The sequence below is a fragment of the Orcinus orca genome, chromosome 12, assembly GCF_937001465.1.
Source record: "Orcinus orca chromosome 12, mOrcOrc1.1, whole genome shotgun sequence".
NCBI lineage: Eukaryota > Metazoa > Chordata > Mammalia > Artiodactyla > Delphinidae > Orcinus > Orcinus orca.
Window position 1 is genome coordinate 38,353,605 of NC_064570.1, and position 19,555 is coordinate 38,373,159.

General features: G+C 38.9%; 1 protein-coding gene across 6 annotated transcripts in view; it reads right to left on the reverse strand.

Annotated features, from left to right (window-relative positions):
• The window catches only part of PKIB (cAMP-dependent protein kinase inhibitor beta), a 105,891-nt gene that overhangs the window by 24,663 nt on the left and 61,673 nt on the right, over positions 1–19,555 (reverse strand). For 2 of the 6 annotated variants that reach the window (XM_049695546.1, XM_049695547.1), the window contains exon 3: positions 18,832–18,902. The exons of the other annotated variants lie outside the window; for them this stretch is intronic. The gene's annotated coding sequence lies outside the window, so the exon portion shown is untranslated. The remainder of the gene's footprint in view (positions 1–18,831; positions 18,903–19,555) is intronic. 6 annotated transcript variants of the gene reach the window in all.

The following is a 19,555-nucleotide window of genomic DNA, read 5'->3' on the forward strand; positions in this document are numbered from 1 at the left end:
AAGGGACTGTAGCAGAGGATGGTTTTGATCCATCAAGTCTGGGCTGTAGGCCCAGCACTTCTTCCCGCAACACTCTGCTGCTTATGTCTGTTGCAACAAAGATTCTAATTCTCGGGATTATAGGGAAATACTCATGGTGCCCTTGTGGTGCCAGATTCAAACCCAATCTAGGCCCAGGGTCTTTAGATCATATAAATCAACCATTGCTAACTCTGTCAATACTAATTTGAGGGTCTCTGGAGGAAGCAACTTATAAATATAATCAGGGTAGAGAGGATCCCCCCCCCAAGTATATCCAGTGACCAAAAACAATAATAAGATAAACAAAATAAGGAAAGAAAGAAACCTGGATACAGGGAGGAGGACACTAAGAAAACAATAACCTAAAACAAAGGCCCACAATTTGACCCAATTAAAAATACAAAATTTACTGAACGAATTTATATAGCAAATGATGAAGTTTCACTGATTGCCTTCTGTGCCTCTCCATATAGGCTTTGAATTAACTCTAATATCTGCTGAAATTCACCAAGTGGCAAACATTTATGGCTTTAACCAATACTAGGGCTAAAATTACAATTATACCTGGGAATTCCATTAATTTAAACATTGTATCCCCCATAATGGAGTATTTACCTACGGGAGTTACTGAATATAAAAGAGGACAAATAGGTATGCTTCACCTTAACCATCAGAACTTTTGTCTTGCTTAAATTCCCCATGGTTATAGCACTCATCGCTCTAAAATATCCCTTGGGCATGGGCATGGATACTCTGACCCAATGAAAAATAAATGAAAATTAAATTAAGTCTTTGACACTTACAAATTGGTTTGACAAAATGAGAACCCATGACCTTCCCCACCCCTTCCCCCAGTTAAAATAGTTAACATGACTCAAGGTAATTTAAAACAGGGTCTTCCAGTATTAAAACTTGTTTTATAAGAGGAACTGAGTGAAGGGTTGTTATTCCCACTGTTTCTGCATTTAACAGCCCTATTTGGCCTGTTAAACCTGAAACAAAAGAATGGTGCCCCACAGTGGATTGCTGCAACTGTAAAGCCATGGTCCCATCCCATTAAGGCCTCTGTACCCAACAACTTAATTATTAAAATTGCTGACTCCATCCAATCAGCAACCGGTCTATATTTTGCTGCTATAAATTAGGCTAATATGTTCTGTACAATGCCTAGTTCAACAGCCTCTCAGCCACAGTTTGCCTTTACCATTGAAGGGACACAATCCACCTTTACAAGGATACCCATGGGATACCTCAGCATCCTTGCCATGGCACACAATCTCCACAGGCAAGATCTTAACTGTATCCACCTTTCTCCAGATATGACATTACATCAATGACATCCTCCTCCAAGGAGATTTGTTTGACATACTCATTAAAGACATACAAATACTCACAAAGGAGCTCCCAAAAAGGGGATGAACGATTGTCCCACACATAGTGCAAGGCCCTGCCACTTCCATTAAATTTCTGAAAGTTACTTGGTAAATTGAAGGTTCTCTGACATTGTCATGAAACAGGTATTGACCCTCTCAGCAACCACAAGGTCAGTACAAATTCAACAACTTTTAGCCCCTTTTAGGTTCTGGAGGCAACATATTCCTCATTTACAAATTTTACTTAATGTCTTTGATGCTGTTTCTTCTAAATTAGCCTACCTCAAAGGGGACTCCTTCCAAAAAAGGCTCTAGAAATCTGTCCAAATTGAAATCAACAAGCACTCTAGTTTGTGCCCTCAGAGCCCTCTTTACTGTAGCTTTAGCAACCTCCTCTCTTGCCTCCTGGAGTCTCTGGACCACCTATGAAGGTTGTAAATTGCTCATGGACTTCTGACGCAAGAAACTGCCTTTCTCAGCCTGGCACTATACACCATCAGGATAGCCACATACTGGCCTCTTCTGGAAATAGAGGCTATCACAAACCTTGAGCCTGCAACCCTCTGTGCCCAGCTACCCACTATGCCTTGAGTTATCCAAGCAGCACTTCAACAGCTTGAGGCATGGCTCCTGAGCCTTCCTTGCTACAAGATGGAGTCACACCTGGGCCTTCTGGCACATTTCCTCTGTTGGAGGGGGTGGCCTCCCCTGTTCTCAGTCCCTTCACTAATACCCCTATGCTAGAAGAGGTCACCCCTGTCCCAGAGTCCTTTGATACCTGGGGAGCCTTTTGGGGATCAACTGAATGGACAGAAATGGAAGTTTGTACACTTTACTAATGCTGGTGCCGCCATGATAAATGATGGAGCTCGGAGAAGAGCTACTCCTTCTCATCATTTAACCGAAATGTCCCTGATAAAAGATAGGACCCAAGAGTCAGTACAACTGGCACACTTCAGGCAATCGACATTTGATGCCATCTATACATTTTTACAACTTCTTAGGCCATGACCTAAGAGTTGCCCCCTTTGGGGTAAAGAACTCCAGGAATCTCTTGCTCCACAGTTACTCAGAATAAATCAAGGTAACAGATTACTCTACATATACTAAGGCCGCGATACAAGTCCTCTGCAGGATGCTCTGTATCCTCTTTGGAGTTCTAGATACTACCAAGAGTGACCAAGACACTCATTTCACTTCCAGAATACACAGTGCTGGGCTCTCGAAGAAGACATTCAGTCAAACTTCCACCTCCCCTGGGGCCCCAGGCAGTCAGCTCCAGGCAGCTGGTGAAATTGAAAGGCTTCATGGCTTTCTTAAAGAATTCCTATTCGTCACAAAGTGGAAAATTCTTGCTCACCTCCTGGAGATACCTACTCCTTACACCAATGCCACATGGACCTCTCAATTGCCTTTATTGATTGCAAATGGGGGCACCTCTAAAGTTCCTGGTCAGGTGCCTACTTTGTTCCCTAAAAGTCTCAGTCATCACTGAGGTTTAAACTCATGTCAAGGGATCAAGGGGTCACTTGTGGCACAAAACCAAAAATTAAGGATTAGTATAATGTGGTGCCTTGACATTTGATAAAATAGGTCTCGAATGGCCTAACCCAAGTTCCCTTTCCCACTCAGTTCCCATGGGTAATGTCCCCTAGCCAAACACCCTCCTTATTAAAGGCATCAGGCACAATTCCTGCTCATCTCCGAGTAGCAGAATTATTCAAATAAGCCAATCATATCCTCCCACAGGAACCAAGAAGCACCCCACCCTTACTACTGCAAAGCCTGCCTCTCACAGCCCTGGTTGTTCACTTTGTTCCCAAGTGTATCCCCTGTGTGGCCCTGCATGGTGTCCTCTTCCCCAGCCTGTGAGTATATATGATGAATAAACTGCTGTCCATTTCATCTGATCTCGCCTGTCCAGTGCCAGGTGTCATGTATTTAGCCATCCCCATAACCCTAGGGTGGGAATCCCTCTTTCACAAATGGGGTAAACAGGAGTCAATTTAAATACCCTACCACCAATACCACTTTCCTTTCCCTCTTGAAAGGGAACGGTAAGTATAAGGAGGACAAGGCATCAGGTTCACGTATGTTTTGTGCCCATGCTGACCCTCACTGAGTTGCAGCTTGTCCTGTTTCATCACTGTACACTGGGATCTACTGCTGCTATCTCAGGTACAACTATAACCTCAACTAGAGGTAAGTGCAGCTGTATGCTCTTTGTTCCAACCTCAGGATATTTAGGGTCCATGGCCTATTTAAAGCACTCTGTGTTCTTCTTGAGGTCATTTCAGTCTCTCCTGCACCCCTCTGAGGGCGTGGGAACTCCATGAAGCAGCACTCAGGCCCATCTGCTGAAGCTCACCATTGCTTCTCTTTCTAAGGTTATACAGGATATGGAACTTCTTTAAAATGCTCAGTTTCCCTGGGAATTATGACCTAGTCCTTTCTACACTTGGATTTCCTAACCCCATTCAAATTTCTACTGCTTAAGCCTCCTCTGGCTCAACTCAGTGAGTCCTGGGCACCATCCCAAAGACTCAGACATTGCCTAGGGTCTCCTCACATCTTGAATTCTTCTCCTACCAGCTAGTTAGTGATTCCCTTCCCTCCCAGAAATACCAAAAGGAACTCTTATGTCATCATATACTCTCTCTCACTCTAAGGTCTGTTCTCAGTTCTCTAGTCTCAGATGGCTCAAAAAAAGCTTTTGCTCTCAAAAAGTCAAGTTATTTTCTAGAGATAACTTTGACTTGCAAAACTTGCTCTTTGTTTTCATTTTAAAAAGCTAATCAAAAAGTTAAGCGAACTTTTAACCTAGATAATGTATATGACTCCTCAGTGAATAGTGTCTATAGAAAGCATTAAAGGAAGTATAAAGGAGTAAAGAAACCTTAGTTGATAATTAAAATAATTATCATCTATATGCATTTAAAACAGCTACTCTTAGTAGAGTCCTTACTTAGCAAGGTAGTGAACTGCTTCACATACATTATTTTATTTAATCCTTATAACAAACAAGGGGGGGAGGATTATCTCCATAATTCAAATGAGACAACTGAAATTTTGTCTTCCAAATATTAGGAACTGTCTCTAAATTACGATCTAAAGCCCTGTTATGTGTGATTTCAAAACATGGTCTTTTAATTATTTCATTATATTGCTGCCCCTCTATTGGGTTGGCCAAAAAGTTCATTCATGTTTTCCTGTAACATCTTATGGAAAAACCCAAATGAACTTTTGGGCTACCCCAATAGAATCATAGGCCTTATAAATTTGGAAGAGATTAGAATAGAATAAAAATAACTAGAGTAATGAAGTTAGGGATCCAGGACCCACTTAAGAGCTCACCTACTATGCTACTACCATATGCATATTTTCTCTCCTTGATCAACATATTCTCCATAACATTAAACCAAACTCAAGACATTGTTCAATTCATGTGTTATGAAACTTTAACTCAATTTTGAATCATAAAAATGAAGATCATGTGATTGAAATAACATACACAAGTTTGAGTAAAAATTACTTCTTGTTTTCTTTATACTTCTTATTAACTATTACATAATATACCTACATAGTATAATTATATAACCTGTGAACACACACATTCAGATGCCTTAAAATCCTTTTACAGAATAACATGGAAGCAAATTCCTATTGCTTATGGTATAATTTCATCTATAACTTAATTATTGTTATGTTTAGTTGTGTTAGTTTTACCTCGCAACTTTTCTTCCATGTCACAACAATTAGCAGAATTCACTGAAAATAGTAAAAGGTCAATATAAATGTTTGTTTAAAGATTCTAAGATTTTGGGGAGACCTTCAAGATGGCAGAAGAGTAAGATGCGGTCCTGCCCACCAGAAAGACAAGATCCAGGCTCATCCACCAGAACACAGGCACAAGTCCTCTAAATGGATTAAATGCTACAAACAAAAGACATAGACTAGCTGAATGGATACAAAAACAAGACCCATACATATGCTGTATACAAGAGACCCAATTCAGGCCTAGGGACACATACAGACTGAAAGTAAGGGGATGGAAAAAGATATCCCATGCAAATGGAAATCAAAAGAAAGCCGGAGTAGCAATTCACATATCAGACAAAATAGACTTTAAAATAAAGACTATTACAAGAGACAAAGAAGGACACTACATAATGATCAAGGGATCAATTCAAGAAGAAGATGTAACAATTGTAAATATTTATGCACCCAACATAGGAGCACCTCAGTACATAAGGCAAATACTAACAGCCATAAAAGGGGAAATCGACAGTAACACAATACTAGTAGGGGACTTTAACATCCTACTTTCACCAATGGACAGATAATCCAAAATGAAAATAAATATGGAAACATATGCTTTAAACGATACATTAAACAACATGGACTTAATTGATATTTATAGGACATTCCATCCAAAAACAACAGAATACACATTTTTCTCAAGTGCTCATGGAACATTCTCCAGGATAGATCATATCTTGGGGCACAAATCAAGCCTTGGTAAAGTTAAGAAAATTGAAATTGTATCAAGTATCTTTTCCAACCACAAGGCTATGAGACTAGATATCAATTACAGGGAAAAAATCTATAAAAAATATAAACACATGGAGGCTAAACAATACAGTACTTAATAACCAAGAGATCATTGAAGAAATCAAAGAGGAAATAAAAAAATACCTAGAAACAAATGACAATTAAAACACAACAACCCAAAATCTATGGGATGCAGCAAAAGCAGTTCTAAGAGGGAACTTTATAGCAATACAATCCTACCTCAAGAAACAAGAAATATCTCAAATAAACAATCTAACCTTACACCTAAAGCAATTAGAGAAAGAAGAACAAAAAAACCCAAAGTTAGCAGAAGGAAAGAATTCATAAAGATCAGAACAGAAATAAATGAAAAAGAAATGAAGGAAACAATAGCAAAGATCAATAAAACTAAAGGCTGGTTCTTTGAGAAGATAAACAAAATTGATAAACCATTAGCCAGACTCATCAATAAAAAAAGGGAGAAGACTCAAATCAATAGAATTAGAAATGAAAAAGGAGAAGTAACAACTGACCCTGCAGAAATACAAAGGATCATGAGAGATTACTACAAGCAACTATATGCCAATAAAATGGACAACCTGGAAGAAATGGATAAATTCTTAGAAAGGCACAACCCTCCGAGACTGAACCAGGAAGAAATAGAAAATATAAACAGACCAATCACAAGCACTGAAATTGAGACTGTGATTAAAAATCTTCCAACAAACAAACACCCAGGACCAGATGGCTTCACAGGCGAATTCTATCAAACATTTAGGGAAGAGCTAACACCTATCCTTCTCAACCTCTTCCAAAACACAGCAGAGGGAGGAACACTCCCAAACTCATTCTATGGGACCACCATCACCCTGATACCAAAACCAGACAAAGATGTCACAAAGAAAGAAAACTACAGTCCAATATCACTGATGAACATAGATGCAAAAATCCTCAACAAAATACTAGCAAACAGAATCCAACAGCACATTAAAAGGATCATACACCATGATCAAGTGGGGTTTATCCCAGGAAAGCAAGGGTTCTTCAATATACACAAATCAATCAATGTGATACAACATATTAACAAACTGAAGGATAAAAACCACATGATCATCTCAATAGATGCAGAAAAAGCTTTTGACAGAATTCAACACCCATTTATGATTGGTGGGAGGGAGACGCAAGAGGGAGGAGATATGGGGATATACGTATATGTATATGTATAGCCGATTCACTTTGTTACAAAGCAGAAACTAACACAGCACTGTAAAGCAATTATACTTCAATAAAGATGTTAAAAAAAATTAAAAAAAAAACGATTCTAAGATTTTTTTTGGTTTAATTTTAGACTTAAATTTTTGCTGTACTTTTTCTTTTCATATTTTAACCAAAAACTGCAAAGAAGTTTGCACTTTATGCAAAGACATTTTCTGATTACTAAGTAGAGAAGACCCCCAAAGAATGTAGCAAAGGAAAACCCACTATTACATTCCATAGGGGTAACTGGACAGTTGACTGCACTGTATTTACCAGATCTTTTAGTCATCTTTATACATTTTTAATTTTTCATTTTATACAAATAAACATGCATTTTACTGTAAAATTCTGAACTCTACCCTTGAAAGCTGTAATTATGATTTGGTGACCTTCTCCCAGCCGCCCTAGCTGTATACACCTTGGCCTGAATATACTTTTAGCTCAGTAACTACTAAATGATCAAGCACTCTGCTTCATCCATCTGCTCTAACAGTGACCTCTTTTGAATTTTTTTTTATGAGGTTTGGATATTTCTTTTTATAGCTTTGCCAACGTAATCATATTACATCCTGACACCAGGCAGTGTAACTTAATTATTCTTTGTTATGAGCCACTCCACAGAGAAGAACGAGATTTTTCACCTTAACGCTTGATTAACTTGCGGGAAAAAGCAGGCAAAAAACATGAGGTCTCTGGGAAAACTGTTAGCTTGCCTATGCCTGGAGACTAACACAGTGAATTTAAAGCAAATTAGCGCTTAAGATTAAACAAAAATTCTAATGGGGGAGAGCGGGAGAAATAGAGGAAGAGAGGGTGGGTAAAAAGCCTATTTACCTAAAATTAATCTTATGCCAGATGAACTAGAGCAGTGTTTCCCAAACCTGCCTGCTCAGAAGACTCACATGGGAAGTTTGTTAACAATACAGGTTCCCAGTGCCTTCCCTAGAACCTTGAATCCTGTGTGTTTGACACCATATGTATTGCAAACACTCTGGAAGATTCTTACTCCCACACAAGTCTGAGAATAACTGAACTGGAGTAAAGGTTAGGTCAGATTCTTCTCCATCTTTCTCTAATAATACAATGAAAAAAATCTTTAAATGATGTTGCTTCAGGGTCTAAGAGTATGTATCACCCAAAAGAATGGACTGTTTACTGGTGGTTTTAGCAAAGTATACCAACACATGCACACAGCTTTGGAGATCTACACATCCAATCTTCGACCTTATTAAAATTACCTTGTAGTAAATTAAAAATTAAATTATAAAACTAACTTTGTCCCGACTTGCTCTATCAGGACACATACTGATGGCCTTGGTTACATCAGTCATCCCCTGCGCAGGCTCTTTCACCTTTTACTCCGATAACCAACCCTGAAGTTCACCACTAAATTAGTTTAATATGGTTTTCGCTAAATGTTCTATGTTGGGGACTTGTTTTACTCGCAGAAGATCACACCTCTAGGGTGGCAAGAACAAATGGGGTCTAAGTGTGGACAGTGGCTAGTAGGCGTTCAATGAGTGCTTTTTGGGTTAACTTAACATCAATCTAACTGTGCAGTCCACCTCATCTGCAGATCCTGTCTATGCAGATAGGAAGCTTACGTTACTGAATTTGATAAAAGTGCTGTGTTGGCATTTTAAGCATTGCTGCTTTAAACCCTAGGCTGGCAGTGTTCCTGAACCGAGAAAGACCTTTCGAGTCATCCTGCCACTTTAATCCATTTCACATCAGATTTTTATTGTTATCCTTTGACATTTGATTAAGGATAATGGTGACTTTTAGTAGAGAAAAATTCCCCCAAATTCATCATAATTAAAATAATTGAAGAAAACACTACAAAGCTGACTCTGTTTGTAATAATCTGAAGAGTAGAATAATTACAGAAAATTCTCAAAGATCCTCACTAGCAGGGGTAAAGTGAAGCAAAAAGGAAGCATGGATAAATACATGGATACATTAAAAATAGCAGAAAGAACTACTCACTAAAGCTTGTTGACCCTGGAGAGTCATTTTGAGAGGTCAGAACATCCTGGATGATATTGACTAAAATATCTCTCTCAGTCTCTCAAAGAGATTGTAAAAAAAATGGACTAAGAAAAAGTCAAGATTGAAGAAGATCTCATTTAATTCAACTATATTTGGGAGGAGCATCATTTATAGATGTGCACCTTCTGAATAAAAAAGATCATAAGTAATGTTTTGAAATGTGGTCAATGTAAAACAGTTGTTTATAATAGGACAAATACTGAAAATGAGTACATAAAAGGCAGAGAGTAAGGGAGACACAGCATGAACACATGCTGGAGCACAATTTTATTACAACAATATATCTAACTTCTGGTCAACTGCAGACTCTTCCAGACCAAATGCTTTGCACCCTTCACTGTCTTCCTTCATCCATTTCCTCTTGTTCTCCTCCCCAGGCCCTGCTCCTGCTATAGACCTTCCAATGTCCTCTTCCCCTTCATCCTACCCAAACCAGCTTTTGGAAAATATTTACTTAATTTGTTCACAGGAACATGATCTATGTGTGGCTCCCTACAAGGAAAATTCCAAAGTCTCCGACCAAAGAAGCAAACTGTCAATTGTGGCACTTCCAGAAATTAGCTAATAGAAGAGGAGTGGTATTTGGGAAAGACAGGGCAAAGACTTTCCTGAATTCTCAGCATTTTATCTTCCGCCTGTTTGTAAGGTTGGTGGGGGTGTTGGAGTCTAATCTGTGCTCTTGGTACCACAAATTGCATGACATTGGACAGATTCTTTAACCTCTTTGAGGCTTAGTTTCCCTAGTCCCTGTCATGCAATGTTTCTTCAACGACTAAAGTATGCCCTTATTTTTCATTTGCAGTGTAGTCAGGAGAACTTAGATTCTTAGTTTTATTTCTAGTAATTAAGTAGCTTTCAGTTGTTACCTCTTTCACTCCTCTTACCTTACACACTTAAACCCACATAAACGTCCCAATCATTTAACAAAAATAGGCAGGAAAGAAAGGGGAAAGCAGTGATTAAAGCTATTCTAATTCATTTATAAAATTTTAAAGGCCAATTTGTTTCACTTTTAAGACCTCTGGACTAGGTGTATTTGTTGCAATAACCCCCAAAACTTGGAATTTTCTGAGCTAGATGGATAAATTTTACTAAAAAAATTTTACTTCTACTGAAAAGTGTGAGCTTAAAGAAAAATCCATCCAGAATGTATATGACAGCTCTAGTTTCATTTGAACTACGAGTGCTCTGGTTCACGTTACTCATGTGTCACCAGGCAACCGTCCCTGAGTCTTTCAGTCTCAGGGGTGTTGACTCTTAAATTCCAAGCTACATACTCCATCCGAGTACTGAGGTTTCTGAAAATCTCAAAACTTTGCACGCTGGGGTCTGCAGGACAGTGACGATATATAATCATACTTCATAGGGTATGGAGAGTGAAGTGTTCTGGCATTTTCAGAAGCCCCTATCACAGGTGTGGAAACAATGAAAACAATACAAGTGTTCATAGGTTTGGGGTTTTTTTTGTTTCCTTGTTTGTTCTTTACCTACTTGTGTTATGTCACTTTCCGCAGCAAAACCTCTCTGAAGCATGGATAGAAAGCAGAAGTACCTATCAACTGTTAACTTGAATAGTCTTCATATTTTAAAGTATTTTAATTGCCAAGATTAAAATTTGAAACCTGTTTCCCAGTAACTTCTAAATCAGGAGGCTTTCTGTAGTCTGAAACACTATGTTTCTTTGATGTACTTTTAATTTAAGATAAGCTAGCCCTGTCAAAGCAGAATATTTTTGCTATTTTTTCCCCACAGGCATTTGTTCAACTGAGGCCAAGCAGAATGGCCATTTTGCTGCTGCATTCTATGCATGAGGTAAACTCTTTTGAGCTTAAGAGTGTTCTCTTTCTTTTAATCCTTTCTATAACCTGCCTCCAGATTTATCTGAGAAACATATGTTGAGTCATTCTCATCTCTATTTTTCATATCCATAGTAGTAATTATAACTGTAAATAGAATTTTTAGTATTCTTAAAACTGCATTTTTAAAATATTAGCTGCAATCTGTCTGTCTCTCCCTTTAATTTATTCCAGTGGTAACTTCCATTTTTAAAATTAAGGGTAATATGTAAACATGTGATTCATTTTCTAATTCTATCACCATCTATAACTGGGGGCAAGTGACTAACTTCTCATAACACATTTTTAATGACCTGTGAAGTTCAGTAGCTGGGTGAAGATTAATAAGTATGTTTTCCAAATTTAAAAATATATAGAAATATTTCAATAGGCTAATTTAAAAACTTGAAATGTAGCATTTTACACGAGACTCATGAGTCTCAATGTGACCTTAACCACAGCATACCTAATCTAGTTTCTTTTTCCTATTTTACAAATTAATGGAATTGATGCAAAGTCAAACGAATCAATGCCATTAAAGACTGTCAAGAGAAACCAAAAAATGACAATGTATAAGTAACTTGGAAATATCTGAGAATTTGGGGGCTAGAAGGAACTCCGGTCATCAGCAAATTAATAAACAAAAATTAAGCAAACAGACAAACAAACAAACAAACACAAAGCAACCCTGAATTCAAAGATGAGGAAGAGAACAGATTGCAGATACGATGGAGATCTGGTTAATTTCAGAATCAAGTCTAGACATCATGTCACTGGACATCTGGGCCAGTACTTATCCCACAATAATGACGGTTTCTAATTGTTTTCAAGGATAAAAACTACTTTTTAACATCATATCACTAGTGGATATGGTGGGTGTAATCTGTAAGGGGAAAAGGCCCAGCCTCTGGGGTGTGTGCAGGAGAGCAAGGCAGCCCTTCTGCTACCGCACTCGATGAAGGTCAGGCCTTCCTGTGGTTAGGGGAAGGTTTCTGCTTGTAAAGTCTATTAGGGAAGCACATGTCCATATCGTGACCTTGAGCCTTGCTTAGAAGTGATTTCTGCGTTCTTCTAAGGCTTTATGAAAACAATAAAAGCATTCACCTCCTTGACTGGAAAGCCCTCTTGCTTGAGAGTAGACTGTTGGGGTGGAAGGAGGCTTAGTTAAATGAGAATTCCAGTTTGGAATGATGAGATTCAGGTCCTAACAGTTACTTAATGTTGTAATTTAAAAGTTGTATTCATTGGGGTATGAATTGCATAAATGCCAAAAATATAACGATCATAACATATACTGATTTCTCTATGTGTAGGGAGAGGGATTCTAGCCTAGATTCCAGGGAGGCAGAACAAGACTGAAGAACCTTGCCTGTGGAAGGTGGGCAGAAACCTGAAACAAGGTGGTCGGCTGGATACTAAGGAGAGAGCCAACCAGTAGTGGGCCCCGGAGAATGGGCACAACGAATGGACTTGTGTAGTAATGATGTTGAATATCTAATTCTAGGTTTCTTTTTTCTGCACTATAATTCTCTCATATTATCCTCAAGTCTTTGGTAAAGTTTACTATGCACTACAACCATCTTAGTGATATCTCTGTTTTGGGCAACAAAGGGAGTACCCTGGGGACAGTCTAAGATGACATAGACTAGAGAGAGTTGCAACAGCATCAAAAAGCTTTAGGAGACAGCAGGGAATGGTGAGCAGGGAGACCAGAGCACCAGACCAGAAAAAGTGACAGCTAGCACCCAGGGTAGATTCATAGACTCTGAGGATTCTAAGAAATAGTAGGTGTGGGGAAAACAAACAAACAGAACAGATTGTACCTCCTGGAGTGTGGAAGCTACGACTATGTTTATTGAGGTTTAATAGCAAGATGAATCCTCAAAGTTGAAGAACCTACACTTTTTAGATATCTGTTGATTGAGAAAACATTTAATAGTTGAAAAGGTACTATAAAATAAACATTTTAAAGAAATTAACCCTTATTTTTATAACAATAATCTATATACATTTGAAAAATGTTAGTATATATGATATGTGACAGTATTTATTCAGACACAGATGCATGGCTTTGTGGACCCCCTCGACTAATTCTATAGAATTCTAGGGGATCAGGATATTCATTGTTGGCAAACACTGGACTGTATCATAAATCATGGCCCTAATGGCCAGCACCTGTCTCCTGTAACAACCATAATTTTAATCACTAACTTGTCAGCCTTCTTCTACCTACCTTTAATTCCGCCCTTCTTCCATGTGGAATTATAGGCTATTCAAGTTTAAAAACAATGTTTAACACTTGGGTAATCTAAGTCCCTCAGATAGCTCTTAGAGATCGAAAGGCTAGGTAACCATGATTGTCAATGTTCAGTAGACAATTCCAGAGGGTCTCAGCAATATATGGGTAGAACAGAATGCAAAAATCTCTCATGCTAGATTCCATCCCACAGTCCCATCATTTGTTCAGCCCAGAGTCCTGGGAGCCTATTTTGAGTACTGACAGCCCACCTCCAGTTTCGGGCTGTGGGCTTACACATTAATGGCATCCTTGCCTTATCCAAGCATCATTTGTTAAGAGTATGATAGTCACATGACAGAGAATCATTCTTGAGGGGAAAAAAATAAGATATCACTCCTGAAAACTCTAAATTATTTTCAGCAAGGCTGGGATGGAAAGTCTCAATTAGCAAGTGCAATAAAGATGTGACATTTAAAAACAAATTATAACACATTTCCATCCTTCATTGGAATACTGAATGATGACATATTGTTCTTTTATAGTTGCCATTTCCAAGTTTTAATTGCCTTGGTTTAATTGGTTGTATCCAAAGAAATGTCAATTCGGTAATTACCCCTATGCTATTGGAATCACCTTCATTTAACGAGCAAAGGAAAACTGACTTCTGAAAGGGAAAAACAATTAAAATATAATACCGGGGAAATACTGTATCATTGAGGTATTAAAAAATAATATTGTATATGACTGAAACTCAGTTAATTTCATAGGAATCAAAAAAATGTTCTTTTTAAATTCGAAACAGTAATATACCAAATACATAATCAAACATAAATTAGTTAATACAGAATCATGTTCATTCATTTATAAATGTATTAATTCACTTAGAAAATATCTACTGAGTGCCAATGATATGCCTGGCAAGAATTATATAACTACTTTCATGGAATCTAATGGGTGAGAAAAAAATAATCAACACAAATCCATGTATGAATACAAACTGTGGTAAGTCGTAGATGAAAAATTATGTGGACTTATGTGAGTGTATCAGAACCTGACGCATTGATAATACGAGCTGAGATATGGACAAAAGGAACATCTGGTATAGAGGTAGAAAGAGAGTATTTCAAGCAGAAGAGAAGAGCACAGCACATTTCAGGAACTGAAGGAAGGCCAGTGTGGCCCAAACGCAGAGAAGAAGGTAAGAAATGGCACAAGATGGAGTAGCTCACTTAACAGGGGCTACATCATTGAAGCGTGTTAAAGATTGGGTCTACTATTCTAAAAGTACTGGGAAGCCACTGAAGTCTTTTAAGCAATAGTGTGACAATCAAAATTGAATTCTTAGATCACTTTGGCTACAGCAAATGGAATAGACTGAGAAAGAAGAGTGGATTCAAGAGATGAGTCTGGAGGCAGCTGCAGTATTCCAAGTGAGACATAATAAATTAGAAGGTAGAGTTTACGCCTTCGATTTAACAATCCATAAAGTCTACAGTTATTTGTGTTCTACAAGTGACCTATTTTCAAAGAATTAAATGTGTCGGAGCTAAAAGGAAAGCAGAGTGATAGAATAGAAGGTATGTGTGCTTTAGAAGGAACTACAGCTGGCTTAGCATTCTGGTCTGAACTTTTCGCTCCACTCCTTGTTAGCTGAGGGATGTTATGTGAGGCATTAAGCTCTCTGAGCCTCAGCTCCCACATCTTCTGAGTGCACATAATAATACCTCCCACAGTTGAGAAGATTAAGTGGGACAATGTGTGTGATGTTCTCAGCATGGAAGGCCAGTTAACACTGAAGAGCCCAGGACACATCAGCGGGTCTCATCCCCTCCTATTACAGATCTTCATCTTCCTTTTGAAACTTGTTCCTCCTCCTGTGTTTTCTTTCTCAGTGAATAGCACTATAATCCATCCAGTTGCACAAGTCAGAAACCCAGCAGGCATCCCTTCCCCTCACCTTCCATGATAATCAAGTCATACAAAGTCTATTCTCTAAATAGCTCTTGAACCAATGGACCGACTGCTCTGCTCTTTCACTACCCTAGTTAAGGGCACCAGCCTCTCTAGATTAGATGATCCTCTTCACTCATTACCCTGCCCCCACTTTGTTGTCCCCTAGTCCATTCTTTACACTAGCCAAGCAAATATCACTATCTCAGTTCTCTGACTACTCCCCTCATGCCAAGAAAACATCATCCAGTTCCTTAGCATGGCTAACAACACCCTCCCTGATCTACACTCCGCCTACTTCCCATCCTCACCTCTTGCCACTCCTCCCCCCACCTTGGGTCTGGCAGGTGAAAGAAACTGCTCCCCATTTAGGACGTGTAGCTCCCAGACGTACTCCCTTCACCTCCACATTCAGGCCACCGGCTGGAGCACTCTCCCTCCAAAGCTTCTCTTGATTAGGTCAACAACTACTCAACACTGAGCTTCAGCTCAGAAAAAAAAAAAGTGTCTGGGAGGCACTTTTGCTCCACTTGACTGTATCCCAAGTATGTTGGACAGCCTATAACATGAATTTCATTATTTGAATGAATTGAACAAGCGGTCAAGTGAGGTCTAAGGAGTCTGATTGGATTGGCCAAGGTTACATAGGTTAGGGGTTACTGTGAGGAGAAGATCCAGGTCTTCGGCCACATGTTGCAGTGTCCCCTTCTCTCCAACATGCTGACATTTTGCCTTATTAATCTCAATTGCACTGGCTCTCCTCATTAAGCCTTTGAAACATTCTCTTCATGTGGTTGCGAAATATTGCTCGTTTATACTGAGGCTTATAGTTTTTGCACTCAAAACAGACCAATGTCCCCTCCTTCCAAAAGCCTTCCTGGACTCCCCTAAGAAGTGGTAGCCATGGCTCGTGTGACACTCTCAAGCACTCCTGTAGCATTTTTATACTGCTCTCCCTCCCTGTGATACTGTGAATTCTTCCGAAACTAGGACCCTGCTGGCTTCATTTTACATCTCTGATACCCATGACTGTTCTTGGGACAGAGTAGTGGTACTTGATATTTGTTGATTGTAATGGCTCTTCAGAGCTGAACAGTATCCAAATAAGGGCAACTAAAGTGATGTAAGGAATGCCAGGGGGAAAAAATGATGCAAGAATAAGAAGACAGACTAAGATGATGATGGCTCTGCTATATAGAGATAGGGAGTTTGAGAAAAGGCACAGATGGCTCTGGCTAAGAGGAAGAATCGAGAAGGTGATTGAGAAGATGATGCCACTGCTGGAACAGGCTTCCTCTCCTAGTGAGAACCTTCAGTCCCTCAGAGACCTTACTGCTTCTTTTTATTCAGGACAGAGAACTGGAGTCAGAAAAGAAGAAGCTCTCACTTTCAGACAGCTGGAAAGGTAAGTAAGAAAGCTGAGTCACAGAGCACTTTCTATGCCTGCTGGGAAGCCTACAGCCAACACTAGAGATACTGGTTTCATAGGTGTTGCAGGTTCCTGAAATGGCAGAATCATAGTCAGCCGATTGTGATGGAAATAGAACTGAGCTGGGGGCAGAAATCCAAGTGTTGGTCCTAGTCTTGCCCATAGCCTTGGGCAAAGCTCTGAGCCTCATTTTCCTCCTCTGTGAAATATGAGGTTTGAACTAGATGGTCTCCTATAGTGCTTTCTCATGCAGGGATTCTTTGATCTATGGGCTCAGCACTTGGATTTACTTAATGCAGCTATACAACCAAGGGTAAGAAGACTGTTGATCTGGGCAATGCATGCAAATGCAGACATGCAACCTCATCCTTTTCACTCCTGTAACTTGATGTGGACTAGCTGAAGCACGTATCCACAACGGTATTTTCTCGTTCATACACAGTAAGCACAGCCAAAAGCTTTATGAATAAAAAATTAGAGATACGGTAAGGCTGTAAAGCAGTGGTTTGCAAATATCAAAATCAGTGTGGTAACTTTTGGAAAACAAGTTCCAACGCCTTGCACCAGATATGCCAAATCAGAACCTTCAAGATGGAACCCTAGGAATGTTTTTTACAAAGCTCTCATGTGATTTTGATGATCAACTAGTTTGGGGCTCATTTATAAAGGAAAATTAGTGTTTCTCAAAGGGTATCTAAGATGCTTTTTTAAAATATCTGGGGGGCTTCCCTGGTGGCGCAGTGGTTGAGAGTCCGCCTGCCGATGCAGGGGACACGGGTTCGTGCCCCGGTCCGGGAAGATCCCACCTGCCGCGGAGCGGCTGGGCCCGTGAGCCATGGCCGCTGAGCCTGCGTGTCCGGAGCCTGTGCTCTGCAACGGGAGAGGCCACAGCAGTGAGAGGCCCGCGTACCGCAAAAAAAAAAAAAAAAAAAAAAAAAAAAAGAGTTCAGTACAACCTTTTAATTAAACAATTTGCTGAGATCTTATCTGAGGAAGCAAGTTAGAAATATGTCTCAGTTCCTGTTGGTTGGTTTTTTAGCTAAATCACAAATGTTAATGTCATTATAATAATCATAGATTAGGCAAGATATAATGACTAGTACCTACTAAGCAACAATATTTAAGGGACATCCTGGAATCATAAAATGATCCAAGGTAGTCATCATTTCTAGTCAACAACCTTCAAAACAAATATTTACTGTTGAGAAGCCCAAAAGTATGCTGTCCAAGGTCTCACCCAGCTGGTGAGGAGCCCACCCAGCTCCAGACCTTAGTTACCTGACTCTGCTTCATTAATCTGTCTTTATACCACGGGCCCTAGACTGTGTGCCCTTCAACTCAGTATGCCGACTGTTTGCTTCAGTGCTAGAACAGGACTACATTAGACCTGAAATATCTTTCAGAGAATACAATATAAAATGCTACTACTACAGATAGATTTTTTAGGACAAAGCTTTTTCTCACCCTCATTAGTTCTTCTCAATTCGTCTAATAAAATATGTTTGTGAAAAGATGTGCTTGTCTTGATCTCTTGCTAAACTGAAATAGGAAATGTCTCCTAGAGTCCCCATTCTTGAGTTGACCAGTTTTGGGTATAGCACAATAATAGGCATTTCATAAATATGATGAAACCAAATGGACCATAGCTATTATGAGATCTAGCTTTGACTTTTTAAAAAAAATTCACTAAAAGCATTAATGGAAAAGACCAAGTTATCCAAAGCCATATAACTTTTAACAGAATTCAAATTCTTCCCTTTTCCTGTTTTCATACACTACTCTTTTTCTCTTCCTTCCTATTGATGTTATAGACTCTCTAAAATATGTGAACACACAGGTATTTTCACAAAGGGAAAAAAGTAAGGAAAATGACATCAAGAAAGAGAAATTGCAAGAAAATAACTTAAACATTCACTAGCTGTAGATAGATTTGGTGAAGGCTTTCTGACTGAGGATTTGGTTGGTTTTGTTTTTTGAAGGGTGAGTTTTGTGTCTGTTTTGCTCTCATTCAAATTTTGCATGCCAACTCAGATTGTGTTGCTATATCCTGTCAAGTGTTTTATTGTGGAAGTCATTTCTTCCACAAAATCAATATCTAATTTCCTAAATAAAGAAAAAAATACTTACAAATCTCTGATTAAAATATGCTGCTATTTCTAAGTCAGGTTTAGCAAGAAATTTTGATAAATCTTTTTTTCCTGTAAATTAAAAAAAAAACTATGAAGAGCCAGAAAAGGTGAAAATTAATTTAGATTATCAAATTTTAATCATTTTGTCTTTTTTAAACTTAAAAGTGGTAAACACCATGACTTGCTTGACTTCCTTCAGAAAAGCAGAGCCTCCAATTCTACAATAAAATTTTCTATTAAAAGTTAAGCGGCTTCATTTCAAATAACAAGTGTTAGTACCTAGGACTGCCAGCTACAAAATGCAATGAATAATTACTGCATCAGTGCTATCAGGGATTAATGTCAAGTTAAGAAAGTCATCACATAAAAATAACCGTCCATTACAGCAAACATTTGTAGCCACAGAAAGTGACTGTAAAAAATATTTGGCATAACTACACCTTTATTTGGCAAAACATACTGCACTTTGGGGATATGACTGTAGAGAATCTTTTACATCTTTCCCAGGTGCCTTGAAGCGCTGTACCAGTATTCCTAATACCCACGTGGAGACCACGTGGAAGAAATCCAAGCATCTTGCTCCCAGAAATGAAGATAAACTATGTACATATAATTCTTCTTTACAGATTGGGCCCTGTATCTCAGGGCTGAGCATCTGACCCAAGAAAGGTGAAAAATAACAGGAGTATAAACCACAGGTATTTACATCAGCCACTGATAGC